This window comes from Saccopteryx leptura, chromosome 1 (assembly GCF_036850995.1).
Source record: "Saccopteryx leptura isolate mSacLep1 chromosome 1, mSacLep1_pri_phased_curated, whole genome shotgun sequence".
Lineage (NCBI taxonomy): Eukaryota > Metazoa > Chordata > Mammalia > Chiroptera > Emballonuridae > Saccopteryx > Saccopteryx leptura.
In genome coordinates this window covers 146,617,934-146,633,124 of record NC_089503.1, presented here as the reverse complement: position 1 = coordinate 146,633,124, position 15,191 = coordinate 146,617,934, and positions in this window count along the sequence as shown.

The window sequence follows — 15,191 nt, the reverse complement described above, 5'->3', positions numbered from 1 at the left end:
TTCTTTGTGTTCATTGAGTTGTTTTCTGAGCTCCCTAAATTGCCTTTCTGTGTTTTCTTGTATATCTCTGAGTATTTTTATGATTTCTATTTTAAATTCTTTGTCGTTTAACTCCAAGGTTTCCAATATATTAATTTTTTTCTCCATAGATTTTTTTCTCATCTATCTGTGTTATCTTTCTTCTTTTGTATCCATGATATTCGATTTTCTCTTGCTTAATGGCATCTGAGGGTGGTTTTGTTGATAGTATTAATGAGATTTAATAAAGAATAAAAAGTTAAAAAAAATCAAAAAAAAAATCTAAGAGTTGTTTTTTTTAAATTAATAATTAAATAAAGAAAAATAAAATAAAATAAAAATTTTAAAAAAGGAAATTATTCCCCCCCCTCCTTTTTTCCTCTCCTCTCCTCTCCCCTCTTTTTGAAAAATCTTGTGGTGAACTGTGAATTATATTGTACTAAATAGAACAAACAATGCCTGTAATGGAGGGTCTGAATTGGGGAGAAGTAATAAAGGGGCAAAAACCAAAAAACAAACATAAAACAAAACAAAAAAAGGGGGTTATGGACCCACAAAAAGAAAATAAGGAAAAAATTTGGGTCAAGAATAAAATGATTTGCTTTTAGGTGTTGGTTGACTAAGAGTTATGATGAGAGGAATAAGAGGGAAACAGGAAAATGGGGGGACAAATTAAAAAGTTACTATTGTATGTAGTGGAACAAGAACTAGATAAAATGGAGAGCCAGGGATGGGAGCACTGCTAGTGAGTTAAAAAGGTGAAGTAAAAACCCCCCAAAATGCCACAAACATAAGTTTGAGTCCCAGATAAGATAATTTGTTCGTTATTGAGGTTTGAATGAGAGGAGACATAAAGGAGAAAGGAAGAAACTAATATAGAGGGAGAAAAGAAAGAGAGAGAGAAAAAAAAGAGGGAATCACTAAAAGAAGGAAAAAGAAAAAAGAGGAGAGAGAGAGAGTTAAGGGTTTTGGAGTGCAACCCTCATAGAGAGAAAGGAAGAGGAAAGAAAAGATAATGGGATATGTAATACTTATGGGTAGTGTAGTTCAAGGAGAGGAGAGAGTAAGACTGGCAGAGAGTTAAACTACCAAAATGGAGGAGGAAAAAAAAAATCAAGGATGAAGAGAAACAAATGAACAAATATAATAAAATGGGATAGGTTATAAAGTCTGCGGATTATTCTTGATTTTGAGAGGTTATCTTCTTGCTTTTTCTTTTCTCTCCCTCTTCCTGGTCGGTGACTCTGTACCCCGGGTTCTGCCCCTTTGGTATGCTCAGGTAGAGGTTTGCAGTTGATAAGTCTCTATGGTAATGTCATGTATTGTGCTTCAGTCTCTTTGGCAGTCGAGGCTCATTAGCATTTATAGTCTCCGACAGTGAGAGAGTCTGTATTCCTGGAGCCTCTCTCCTAGTCTTTCCTTCTTCAATTAGTAGCCTGATAATCCAGCTATGGGGTTGCTCCTGCCTCTGCCTGGATAGTAAGAGGCTCAAAGAGCTGGCAACTCCCCACTCTATTCCCACTCAGCACAGGGCTCTGGGTAAGGCTCAGTCAGTCCGAGCTGCTAGCATAATCAGGCGGGGCTTCCGCCCACTCAAAGACCTCTGGTTCTGCCACTCTGTCCAGTAACACGGGCGGGCGCCCACTCCTGGGGTGCTTGGAGGAAACTCTCGCTCACTATCTGCGCATGCAGACCAAGATATCAGGCCGGTAATCTCACACTCTGAGTGAAACCTCCTCCCGCACGGAAAAGTTACAGCGTTGGAATTGGCTCTCGCTCCCTCCCCGTGCTCGGCTTTTTTAGGGCACTGGGGCGGCCTGGAGATTCTACTTTTGGCCCACACAAAGGCCCCTGACTCTGCCCCTCTGTGGGATAACACGGGCGCACACTGCCGAGGCACTCAGAGGAATCTCTCGCTCACTATCTGTGCGCGCAGACCAGGATATCAGGCCGGCTGCCTCACCCTCTGAGTGAAACCCCCGCCCGCACAGAAAAGTTCCAGCGTTGGAATTGGCTCTTGCTCCCTTCCCGTGCACGGCTTTTTCAGGGTGCTGGGGCAGCCCGGAGATTCTTCACACAAAGGCCCCTGACTCTGCCTCTCTGTGGGGTAACACGAGCGCCCACTGCTGAGGCATTTGGAGGAATCTCTCGCCCACTATTTGCGCACGCCGACCCGGAGATCGGGGAAAATGGCTGCCCTGCTTGTCTTTCTTTGTCTGGGTTTGGCGCGAGTGTTAGCTTGTATTGACTGGGTTGCCACAGGCACAGTTTTTCCTCGGCTTGGATCTCCGTGCCACAGCCTGGTTCGGCCGTTTGTACCGTGGCCTGGATCTATTAACCCCCTTTGCCCGCCTTAGTTTCTATATTCTCAGTTCCCAGTGAAAGCAGGCCTGTTAGGTTAGTGAGGTAGGTGGAGCATTTCTTACTCCCTATTTCCTTCGGGGTTTGATTATATATTTAGCCAATTTTTCGCTCGACCATACCTTCAGGTGTGTTGCGAAACATCTGGAGGCTCCAAGGATAGGTTTTTCTGTTTCTGGTTGAAGATCTTGTTGAGTTTTGGGGGAGATTTATTGGTATCGCTTCCTACCGTGTCATTACTGTGACGTCATCCTTATGTGTCTTATTTTTATGCCAGTACCATGCTGTTTTGATTACTATGGACTTTACTGGGTTGGTTTTATTCTCTGATAGGCTTTCCCCAGGTCTCTGACAAAGGGAGACTCCAGCAACTTCTGGCATACTACCTGACAAATGTAACCGCTACAGAAAAAGATATCCTCTTATTGGTTTCAGCAAAAGTTCCAGAATTAACTCTGATTGTCTGGGTTCAAGTGACATGTCTCCTGCTAGTCATGCCTGGGCCACCTTGTACCTCTGGAACTAGGGAATGGGACTGTTCCCCAAATGGGAAAAAGATCCTGTTACTAGAAGATGTACAACAACTTGGAGTAGAAAAAAAACCACAAAGAGGACATGAGTACAAGAAAAAAATGTGAATAAACCCATTTAAAAACTTAAAAAACTGTTTTTTTCCATTGATTTGAGAGAGAATGAGAAAGAGAGAGAAGCATCAATTTGTTGTTTGATCCAGTTGTTCCATCTAATTTTGTACTCATTGGTTTCTCCACGTATGTGCCCTGACAGGGTATACAACCTGCGACCTTGATGCACTGGATGACAGTCCACCGCATCAGTGCCACTCAGCCAGAGCTAAACTTATTTTTATTTTCAAATTTTGGCTGGATTCATCCTGGCAAACAAATAGCCAAATCTTCTTTATCCTAAAATGTGTAGTTGGCTTTAATTAAGTTTCTCAACTTTCAAAAAAAAATTATTGTTCTCAAAAGGATCCTTTATACACATTTATTTTTGCCTAGCCACCCCTCATGAAATTTTAATACCACAGATATACTGTGTATCTGTTTGTATACTGTATGTGTATGTGTGCTTTATACATAAATGGGATAGGTATAGCCTGACCAGGTGGTGGCGCAGTGGATAGAGTATCGGACTGGGACGTGGAGTACCCAATTTCAGAACTCAGAGGTCACCCGTTTGAGTATGGGCTCATCTGGCTTGAGCGCAGGCTCACCAGCTTGAGCATGGGGTCGCTGGCTTGAGCGTGGGATCATAGACAAGACTCCATGGTTGCTGGCTTGAGCCCACAGGTTGCAGACTTGAAGCCCAAGGTTGCTGGCTTGAGCCCAAGGTCGCTGGCTTGAATAAGGGGTCACTCTTCTCTGCTGTAGCCCCCCTGTCAAGGCACATATGAGAGGTAATCAACGAACAGTGAAGGAGCCACAACGAAAAATTGATGCTTCTCCTCTCTCATCTTTTCTGCTTGTCTCTCCTTATCTGTCCCTCTCTGTCTCTCTCTCTCTTTCTCTGTCCCACACACATACACAAAAGAATAAATATGAAGCTTACTCTTTTTATCATGCTAAGTTAACAACAAAAATTTTAAGGTAAATTTTAAAATAAAATTTAATATTCAATATAATAAGGTTAATATTTTATATATTTATATTTAAATGTATTTTTTTAATTGATTGATTTTAGAAGAAGAGAGGAAGGGAGAAGTAGTCATGTCTTGTTCCACCTAGTTGTACATTCACTGATTGCTTCCCCGTATGTCCTTCCCTGACCCGGGATGGAACCCACAACCTTGACCCTTCAGAATGATGCTCCAACTGATTGAGTTAACTGGCCAATGAATAAATACAGATTTATTTACTATATATTTAGATATTAAATATTATTTATTTTATATTAATTATTTAAATAATTAAACATTTATATATTAAATATATATTTAACATAATATAAAATTTAATATAATAAATTTTAATATAATTTAGTTACTTACGAATTGTAATATTTCTATATATACATATTAGCAATTTTAGAAGTATATAATAATAATAATAATGTGATTAATTTAAAAAGTTATCCAAAACATTTTTTCAACAAAAGTAAAACCATTGAAAAAAGTTAGTTTCTTAAATATTAACTGTTAACTTTTGCTTGATATGGAGAAATGGCTTTTAACTTAATTAGATGCTAGATATTCAAATATTTTTGCCTTTTAACATTTGACATAGCTATTGATGGATTTAATATCTTTTGTAAAATTAAACAGTAAAATACAAGCCATCTTTATGTAATTCTCAAAGCTTAAGTAACACACAAAGCACTGAGCACTGAGGATCAAATATAGACAATGTCCTCAAAGTAGCCAGTTCCACATATGAGCCACCTGTAAAGATACAACTGAGGTGGAGCAATCAGTTGAGAGGAAGTCCTCCAATCACAGTCATCTGTTTGCCATAGGTTGTAGTACTGACCTTGCAAACTTTGTGTATCTTCCATGTCAGTGTCAATGATGCTCATGTAACACCTAAGACAGCTCAACCTGAAAAACTAAATACTAAGGAATAAGATTTTGTTGGGTGGGGTTGCACTTTGGAGGGCTAGAAACCATTGTAATATCATTTTTGGCCCTTCCCAAGAATCAGTTTTTGCCCTCTTGAGAGCGCTATTACTCCCATTGAGAATGAATCTATTACTATAACACATACCTTAAAGAGCAACTTTTCTCTTTACATTGAGCTGAACTCTGTCTTCCAGTAAAATTCACTTTTTGGTTCTATTTTTCTCATACCAAACAGATTTAATATCTTTATAATGACACAGTCTCACCTATCTGGTAACCAAAATGACATACCCTCCGTATTGAATGACTCCTCTAAGCATTCTTTTTGAGGCTAACCTTACAGATTCCTTGAATTGGCAGCCATTTGACTCAGTTTCCCTCATTGCATTAGGTGTCCTTTAGAGACAGACACTATGTCCTTTTTTAAAAACTGGTTTTAGAGAGAGAGGAAGTAGGGGAGGGAGACATAGATTTGTTGTTCCACCCATTCATGCATTCATTGGTTGCTCCCCGTATGTGCTCTGACCAGAAGTTGAACCCACAACCTTGGCATATCAGGACGATGTTCCAACCAAGCTACGGGGCCAGAGCCAGGCACTATGTCTTGTTTACCAGGCTGGGTGCCCTGTTTGGAACCACTCCAATTTGTTGTTAAAATGAGGAAACACTATCTGAACATAGTATCTTAAAGCAGAGTTGAGGAAGAATTTCTTTCCCTGTTTTGGACAGTACAGCAGGGCAGCCCGAATGACTTGCTAATGCCTGTTGAGTAGTGAATTGAAATCGCTAAGCATTTTTTCACGTTTGCTGCCAATATGCTGAATTTCTCCCCAATTCATTTCTGGTTCATGAGACCTAGGTGTGATTTGCACTCATGCTGGCTATATTTCAATCTGTTAAACTCTTCCCGTTGTTCCATCATGTTGAAATATTTGAAGATTCTGATTCTGTTATTCCATCTATCCATTCATTCATTATTTATACTTACTTTTCTAAAGATTTTAAAACAAAATTTAATACAAAATAAAACATCAGTGTAAGAAAAAAGGAAAAAAGAAATTCTTGTTCCTAGAATTAAAAAATGTGCCGAGACTGAGCACATGAAGTTTACATCTAAATTTCCCCTAAAGGAGAGGATTGCATTCTTCCTCTATGCAGCCTCCCTGGTAGAGAGAATGGATCTGAAAGGGCATCTCAGGAGTGCTCACATACTGACTTTTCAACATGAAACACCCTTGGCATCATGAGATCATCACATGTCAATGTACATTGTAAATTGTAAATGTTAATGGAATAACAAAATTTCATAAAATGCAAAATATAGTCCTTTTTGACCTTGTAATAATACAAAAATGTATGTTACCATTTTGGCTATATTAACATGTTAGCAATGTGACATCTAACACTGACTAAATCAGCAGTGTAAGTTTGAGGGGAAAAGGCCTTGCTACTGATATCCCCTTTAATGAAGGCAAAAGAGTAATTCTGACTTGAATTATTTGTACATTTGGACCAATTCTTTACTCTGTGAGAATAGACTTGGCTTATGAGAGTTAATTCATAGCAGCTGGAGGCTGAAACAATTATAAAGCTGCTTTAGAATATCCTAAATTATGCCTAAGAGACCTGCTTTTGACAGATGTCTTCATGTAGTCCAGTCAGTTGGCATATGGAATTTGTATGTACAAGTGAGTGCAACAGTTTCAACATGTAGCATTTATTAGTTCTTCTGTTGGCATGGAGAGACAGATGGTATACACATTTGGTGCAGATGCAAGCTTTGCTGTTGGCCTTACAAGCCTGACTTTGCTCAGTTACTTAGTTCACTTAACTTCATCTCATGTCACCACACTGCCACACACATGTGCTTGAGAAGCCAAACCCTTCCACCTCCTGCCCCAGACTCTGCTATAGAAATGCCCTTCTTTTTTATTTTTTAAAATTTTTTGTCATTTCTTTTCTTTTTTTAAAATTTATTATTTTAATTTGTGTTTAAATAGATTCAAGTGTCCCACCAAATATATCCCCCCTACCCCCTTATTCCCCTCGGCCCCCCATGCCCCCATCCCCCAATACCTTCCACCCTTCCCTCCAGGATTTGCTGTCCTGTTCTCTATAACGCTGTGTTATGTATATATAATTTTATTAATCTTTTTGCCTTCTCTGATCCCATCTTCTCTTCTACTTTCCCTCTGACCGCTTTCCCTCTGGTCCCTTTGATTCCACCTCAGCCTATGTTCCATTCCTCAGTTCACATTGTTCATTGGATTCCTCAAATGAGTGAGGTCATATGATATTTTTCTTTCTCTGCCTGGCTTATTTCACTTAGCATAATAATTTCCATGTCCAACCATATTGTCTCAAAAGGTAAGATTTCCTTCTTCCTCGTGGCAGCGTAGTATTCCATTGTGTATATGTACCACTGCTTTTTAATCCACTTGTCCACTGACGGACACTTGGGCTGTTTCCAGATCTTGGCTATTGTAAACAATGCTGTAATAAACATGGGGTGCATTTCTCCTTTAGAATCAGTGATTTGGTATTCTTAGGATATATTCCTAAAAGTGGGATAGCTGGGTCAAACAGCAGTTCCATTTTTAATTTTTTGAGGAATCTCCATACTGTTTTCCACAGTGGCTGCACCAGTCTGCATTCCCACCAGCAGTGCAAGAGGGTTCCCTTTTCTCTGCACCCTCTCCTGCATTTATTATGTGTTGTTTTGTTAATAAGCGCCATTCTGACAGGTGTGAGGTGGTATCTCATTGTGGTTTTTTGTTTTTTTTTTTATAATTTTTTTTTTTGTATTTTTCTGAAGTTGGAAATGGGGAGGCAGTCAGACAGACTCCCGCATGTGCCCGACCAGGATCCACCCAGCATGCCCACCAGGGGGTGATGCACTGCCCATCTGGGGCGTCGCTCTGCCGCAATCAGAGCCATTCTAGCGCCTGAGGCAGAGGCCATGGAGCCATCCTCAGTGTCCGTGCCAACCTTGCTCCTATGGAGCCTCGGCTGCAGGAGGGGAAGAGAGAGACAGAGAGGAAGGAGGGGGGGAGGGGGGGAGAAGCAGATGGGTGCCTCTCCTGTATGCCCTGGCCGGGAATCGAACCTGGGACTCCTGCACGTCAGGCTGATGCTTTACCACTGAGCCAACCGGCCAGCGCCTCTCATTGTGGTTTTAATTTGAATTTCTCTAATGATTAGTGATATTGAACATTTTTTCATATGCCTATTGGCCATCTGTATGTCCTCTTTGGAGAAATGTGTATTCATTTCTTTTGCCCATTTTTTGATTGGATTGTTTATCTTCCTGATGTTGAGTTTTACAAGTTCTTTATAAATTTTGGTTACCCCTTATCAGACGTATTGGCGAACAAATTCTCCCATTGTGTGGGTTGTCTTTTTATTTTGTTAATGGTGTCTTTTGCTGTGTAAAAGCTTTTTAGTTTCATATAGTCCCATTTGTTTATCCTGTCCTTTATTCACTTGCCTGTGGAGATAAGTCTAGCAAAAGTATTGCTGCGAGAGATATTGGAGAGTTTACTGCCTATGTTTTCTTAGAAGATTTTTATGGTTTCACAAGTTACATTTGTCTTTTATCCATTTTGGGTTTACTTTTGTGAATGGTATAAGTTGGTTTCATTTTTTTGCAAGTACCTGTCCAATTTTCCCAACCATCATTTGTTAAAGAGACTGTCTTTACGCCATTGTAGGCTCTTACCTCCTTTGTAGAATATCAATTGTTCATATAGGTGTGGGTTTATTTCTGGGTTCTCTGTTCTGTTCCATTCATCTGTATGCCTATTCTTCTGCCAGTACCAAACTGCTTTGAGTACAATGGCCTTGTAGTATAACTTGATATCAGGAAGTGTTACACCCTTCACTTTATTCTTCTTTTTCAGGATTGCTGAGGTTATTTGTGTTCTTTTCTGGTTCCATATAAATTTTTGGAATATTTGTTCTATATCTTTGAAGTATGTTATTGGTATTTTAATAGGAACTACATTGAATTTATAGATTGTTTTGGGTAATATAGACATTTTAATGATGTTCATTCTTCCTATCCATGAACATGGTATATGCTTCCATTTGTTTGTATTTTCCTTGATTTCCTTTAACAACATCTTATAATTTTCTGAGTACAAGTCTTCAACCTCTTTGGTTAAATTTACTGCTAGGTACTTTATTCTTTTTGTTGCAATAGTGAAGGGAAATGTTTTCTTAATTTCTCTTTCAGACAGTTCATTGTTGGTGTATAAAAATGCCACTGATTTCTGAATATTGATTTTATATCCTGCCACCTTGCTGGTTTCATTTATCTGTTCCAGTAGTTTTTTGACTGAGACTTTAAGGTTTTCATGTCATCAGCAAATAATGATAGTTTTACTTCTTCTTTTCCAATTTGGATGCCTTTTACCCCTTCTTCTTGTCTGATTGATATGGCTAAAACTTCCAGAACTATATTGAATAAGAGTGGAGAAAGGGGGCACCCCTGCCTTGTTCCTGATCTTAAGGGGATTTAAAAAAATTTTTGCCCATTGATTATGATGTTGGCTTTGGGTTTGTCATAGATGGCCTTTATCATGTTGACGTATGATCCCTGTATCTCCACTTTGCTGAGAGTTTTGATCATAAATGGGTGCTGGATTTTATCAAATGCTTTTTCTGCATCTATTGATATAATCATGTGATTTTTATCCTTTCTTTTGTTTATGTGAATCATATTGATTGATTTGTGGATATTGTACCAGCCTTGTCTTCCTAAAATAAATCCCACCTGATCATGATGTATGATTTTTTTCATGTATTACTGGATCTGGTTTGCTAATATTTTGTTGAGAATTTGAGCATCCAAGTTCATCAGGGATATTGGTCTATAGTTTTCCTTCTTTGTAGTGTCTTTACCTGGTTTTGGAATCAGTATTATGCTTGCCTCATAAAAGGAGTTTGGAAGTCTTCTCTCCTCTTGAATTTTTTGAAATAGCTTGAGAAGGATAGGAGTTAGTTCTCCTTTGAATATTTGCTAAGATTCCCTGGTGAAGCCATCAGGTCCAGGACTTTTGTTTGTTGGGAGTTTTTTGATAACTGTTTCAATCTCATTTGATGAAATTGGTCTGTTTAGGTTTTCTGATTCTTCTATATTGGTTTTTGAAAGATTATATGTTTCGAGGAATTTTTCCATTTCACCTAGGTTGTCTAATTTTATGGTATACATTTCTTCATAGTATTTTCTTACAACCCTTGTATTTCTGCTGTGTCAGTTGTTACTTCTTCTCTCTCATTTCTAATTTTATTTATTTAAGTCTTCTCTTTTTTTTTCTTGGTGAGTCTGGTTAAAGGTTTATAATTTTTTTTACCTTTTCAAAGAACCAGCTCTTGGTCTCATTGATCCTCTGTATTTTTTTTTTAGCCTCTATGTCATTTATTTCCACTCTGATCTTTATTATTTCCTTCCTTCAACTTCCTCTGGGTTTTACTTGTGGTTCTTTTTCTAGTTCTTTTAGATGCACGGTTAAATTGTTTATTTGAGTTTTTTTTTTTTTTTAGCTTCTTAAGGTATGCCTGTAGTGCTATAAACTTTCCTCTCAGGACTGCTTTTGCTGTGTCCCATAGATTTTGAGTTGTTGTATGTTCATTTTCATTTTTTCAAGGATATTTTTTATTTCTTTATTGATCTCATTATTAACTCATTTGTTATTTAATAACTGCTATTTAGTTTCCAAGTGTTTGCTTTTCAATTTTTCTATTGTAGTTGATTTCTACTTTTATGCCATTGTGATCTGAGAAGATGCTTGATATAATTTCAACCTTCTTAAATCTGTTGAGACTCATTTTGTGTCCTAGCATGTGGTCTATCCTAGAGAATATATCATGAGCACTTGAAAAGAATGTATATATATTCTACTGCTTTAGGGTGAAAGGTTCTGGAGATATCTATTAAATCCAGTTGATCTAGTGTGTCCTTTAAGTCTGCTATTTTTTTGTTAATTTTCTTTCTTGAGTATCTATCCATTGATGTTAGTGGGGTATTAAAATCCCCTACTATTATATTATTGCTGTTGATCTCACTTTTTATGCCCATCAAAATCTGCTTTATGTATTTAGGTGCTCCTATATTAGGTGCATAGATATTTATAATGGTTATATCTTCCTGTTGAATTGCTCCCTTTATCATTATGTAGTGATCTTCTTTATCTTTTACTATATAGCCTTTGTTTCAAAGTCTATTTTGTATGATATAAGTATTACTACCCCCACTTTATTTTCATTTTCATTTACATGAAATATTATTTTCCATCCCTTTACTTTCAGTCTATGTGTATCTTTTGTTTTGAGGTGGGTCTCTTGTAGACAGCATATGTATGGGTCCTGTTTTCTTATCCATACAGCTACCCTATGTTTTTTGATTGGATCATTTAATTCATTTACATTTAAGGTTATTATTGATATGTAGTTGTTTATTGACATTTTATTCTTTAAATGTACAATCCTCTTTTACTAGATTTTCCCTCCCCCTTTGTTCTGTTTACAGTAGGCCCCTTAACATTTCTTGTAGCATTGGTTTGGTTGTAATAAATTTCTTGAGTTTTTTGTCTGGGAAGCTTTTTATTTCTCTTTAATTTTAAATGATAGCCTTGGTGGATAGAAAAGTCTTGCTTGTAGGCTCTTGTTTAGCATTACTTTGAATATTTCTTGCCATTCCCTTCTTGTCTTTAATGTTTCTGTTGAGAAGTCAGATGTCATCCTTATGGGGGCTCCTCTGTAGATAATAGACTGTTTTTCTCTTATAGCTTTTAGTATCCTTTCTTTATCTCTTAATTTTTGTATTTTAATTATGATGTGTCTTGGTGTTGGCCTTTTTGGGTTCATCCTTAATGGAACACTGTGTGCTTCTTGAATTTGTGTGACTTTTTCCTTCATCAATGTAGGGAAGTTTTCAGCTATGATTTCTTCAATCAGATTCTCTATCCCTTGTTCTTTCTCTTCTACTTCAGGAACCTCTATGATGTAGATGTTATTTCTCTTCATGTTGTCAGAGAGCTCTCTTAGAGTTTCCTCAGACTTTTTGAGCCTCTTTTGTTTTTGCTGCTCTGCTTCTGTGCTTTCGTTTATCTTGTCTTCTAACTCGCTGATTTGATTCTCAGCTTCATTCATCCTGCTTTTAATTCCTTCCAGTGTGGTCTTCATTTCTGATATTGTATTTGTCATTTCTGACTGATTCTTTTTATTATTTCAATGTCCTTTTTTATACTTGCTATCTCTTTATTTAGGTGCTTGTTATGTCCATCCATTGTTGCTCTAAGATCTTTGAGCATCCTAACAATCATTATTTTAAACTCTGCGTCTGGTAATTTGGTTATTTCTGACTCATTCAAATCTTTTTCTGCAGAGATCTCTTGATTCATTTGGATTGCATTTCTCTGCTTTCCCATTTTGCTCATATTTAAGAAGGGTGTGGCCACAGGAGACTGATGGGTATGGCCTCTCTGTTGTCTAGGTGTGGTCTGTCTGCTGGTCTGCCACCCCCTCTGCTGCCACCTCGAGCGTTTGGGCATAGCTGTTGCCGGTGCTGGCCTGCTGTGGTGGTCAGTGGTCGCTGCGGTTTCTGTCTCACCTCTGTGAGTGGGACTGTTTTCACATGTCTGAGCTGCAAGCCTTGGCCAGCCAGCCTCTGCACCTCCCTCAAGGGCTGGACTGTGCTCTCGTGCCAGGGCCCACAAGCCTCAGTTTTCTTCCTCCACCCCGCCCCCACGGCAGGGCTGTGCTACTGTGCTCAACCACAGGTCTCAGCAGATTCCCTGGCTTTTGCCTTGCCCTTGTGGGCAGGACTGCAGGCAAGACCCTTTTGCTTGCCTGGCCCACAGCTGTGGGTTGTACCGCTTTTGTGTGTCCCTTCTGCTGCCATGGCTGCCCTCAGCCTTCATTCCTGCCAGTCAGAACTGCTGTCGTGCTGAGCCTCAGTCACAGCTAGCCCCAGCTTCAACCCCTGTAGGCAGGACTGTGCTCACGCTCAGGCTGCAGCCATAGCCAGCCCCAGCTTCTGCCCCTGCTTATGGGACCGCACTTCCATGTCCCACTGCTGCCGTTATCTGGCGAGCACTCAGCAGTATGGGGGGGTGGGCAATGCAGCTCAGACCTTAGCACTCTATACTGTATCCCTGATGGCTCCCTGCTTTTGAGTGACTCTACTCCGAGTGCAGCAGGGTAGCTTCTGTTTGGCTGGTGACTTGCTTCCCTTTGCTGGTATTGCTGGTTCCAGGAAAAATATTTACTTTAGATTTGGGGAATGATTCAGTCCAAGGGTTAGAGTAGCTGTCCCTCAAAGTGTTTCTTCCTGTGCCTCCTAGATTACTCTCTCTTTCTGCTACTCCGGTCTTCTCATCTCTCCCCGTCCCCCAGAACCCAGAGTGAATGGTTGTGGAAGAAGTTTTTTGTGTGGTCCCTTTAAAAAGAATCCTGGGGCCTGACCTGTGGTGGTGCATTGGATAAAGCATCAACCTGGAGTGCTGAGGTTGCTGGTTAGAAACCCTGGGCTTGCCTGGTCAAGGCACATATGGGAGTTGATGCTGCCTGCTCCTCTTCCCTTCTCTCTCTCCTCTCTAAAATGAATAAATAATAAAAAAAAAAGTTAAAAAGAATCCTGGGTTTGAGAAATCTGTCTCTTTCTCGCAAACATTATCCTGGCTTGTTTCACAACTAAATACTGTCTGTATGCCTCTTCTAGGCTCTGGGGCTGCAGGCTTGGGCTTCTGTCCTTGGGCCCAGGACCCTCCCCTCTCTGCTAAACTCACTTCCTGCCTGGTGAGTCCCTTGAGGCTGCCGTTTGCTCTCAGGGGCTGGGTAACCTTCTATGCCTTTCCACTTTTCCTACCAGTCTCAGTGCGGCTTCTTCAGTGTCCCTTGCCTAAAGAGTCCTCTTAGTTTAGTCCAAAGTTGGTTTTTCCAGGTGATTGTTCTTAAAATTAAGTTGTAATCCACTTTGGTTCTGGGAGATGGAAGTTGGTATGTCTGCCTACTCCATCACCATCTTGCTGCTGGAATACCCTTCTAATTTAAGATTTCCCTTCTTTCCTGCCCCTTTTTTGGCCCATATATCCACCTCCACTGTGTTTTCACCCCCTCCTGCTGGTCCAGGGTGAGGCCTGGAGGCAGCGGTAGGGAAGTACACTCTCCCGCAACCCTTCTTAAACCCTAATGTTACTCTTGGCAGCTTCCAGCTCATTTCCCCACATTGACCCCAAATTCCTCCTCTATTTAACCTCAGCTCCAAAATGAAATACCCAGGTGAGCAAGTGCTGCAGATTAATCTCTTGTCCCAGTTATTCCCAAAGAAAAACTGGCAGTAGGAGAAATGTCTTCCCTTCTTCTCTGTAGGACCCACATGAAATAGCACAAGTCTCAGCACTTTCTCCATTGCTAATAGGAGTATAAACCCATGAAAAAATAATAATAACAATAATGATAATAAATGGACACAAAACAACAGAACCCTTAAGAACATGTGTGTTTTGCTTTCTTTTGTGTGTGTGTGATCTTTCTACTCTTTTGCATATGTGTGTGTCTTTGTGTGTGTGTGTATGTGTGTGTGTGTGTGTGTGTGTAAAAGTTATATCTGAAGAAGTGAAAAGCTGTGGTAAATACTGCTTTTCAATTGCCCAGAGGAATAGAGAAATTCTGTTCTGAAGCTGGTAGTGGTGGGTTAGTGACTGAGGGTCTTGCAAAAGAGACCTTTGGAGATACCTTAGCCAGAATCCATGACAGCCACAATTCCTTGAAGTAGTCTTGTCTCAGAGAGGCCCAGTTCACTTTGTTGACCTTTATCTACATCCTCATCCCAGTCTTGCCCTAGTCTCTTGCCTCCTTTCCCCAATTCCACATTTTAGATGGAGAAATAGAAAGAAAAAGGATTCTCCATTTCATTCTAGAGGTGGAGTAAAGGGTAGAGGAGAGCTGTAACAGAGTTCTAGGTGTATCTTCTCATAGGCTTAATACTTTGTAGGCCACAGGCTGTGATAGAAAGAGAATTGGCCCAGGAAACTGAGGCTTCCCTTCTAGGCTTGGCTCTGTCACCTAACACTGTGGACAAATCACTTAATTTATGTGTTAATCTGTCTAAACATCCATTTACACAAAATTGCTTACTTTGTGTGTTAGCTTTGCAGAGCATCCATTTATATATGCTTCAAATATAAATGATGATACTTGCTCATCTCACAAGACTGTAGGGAATTTTAGATTA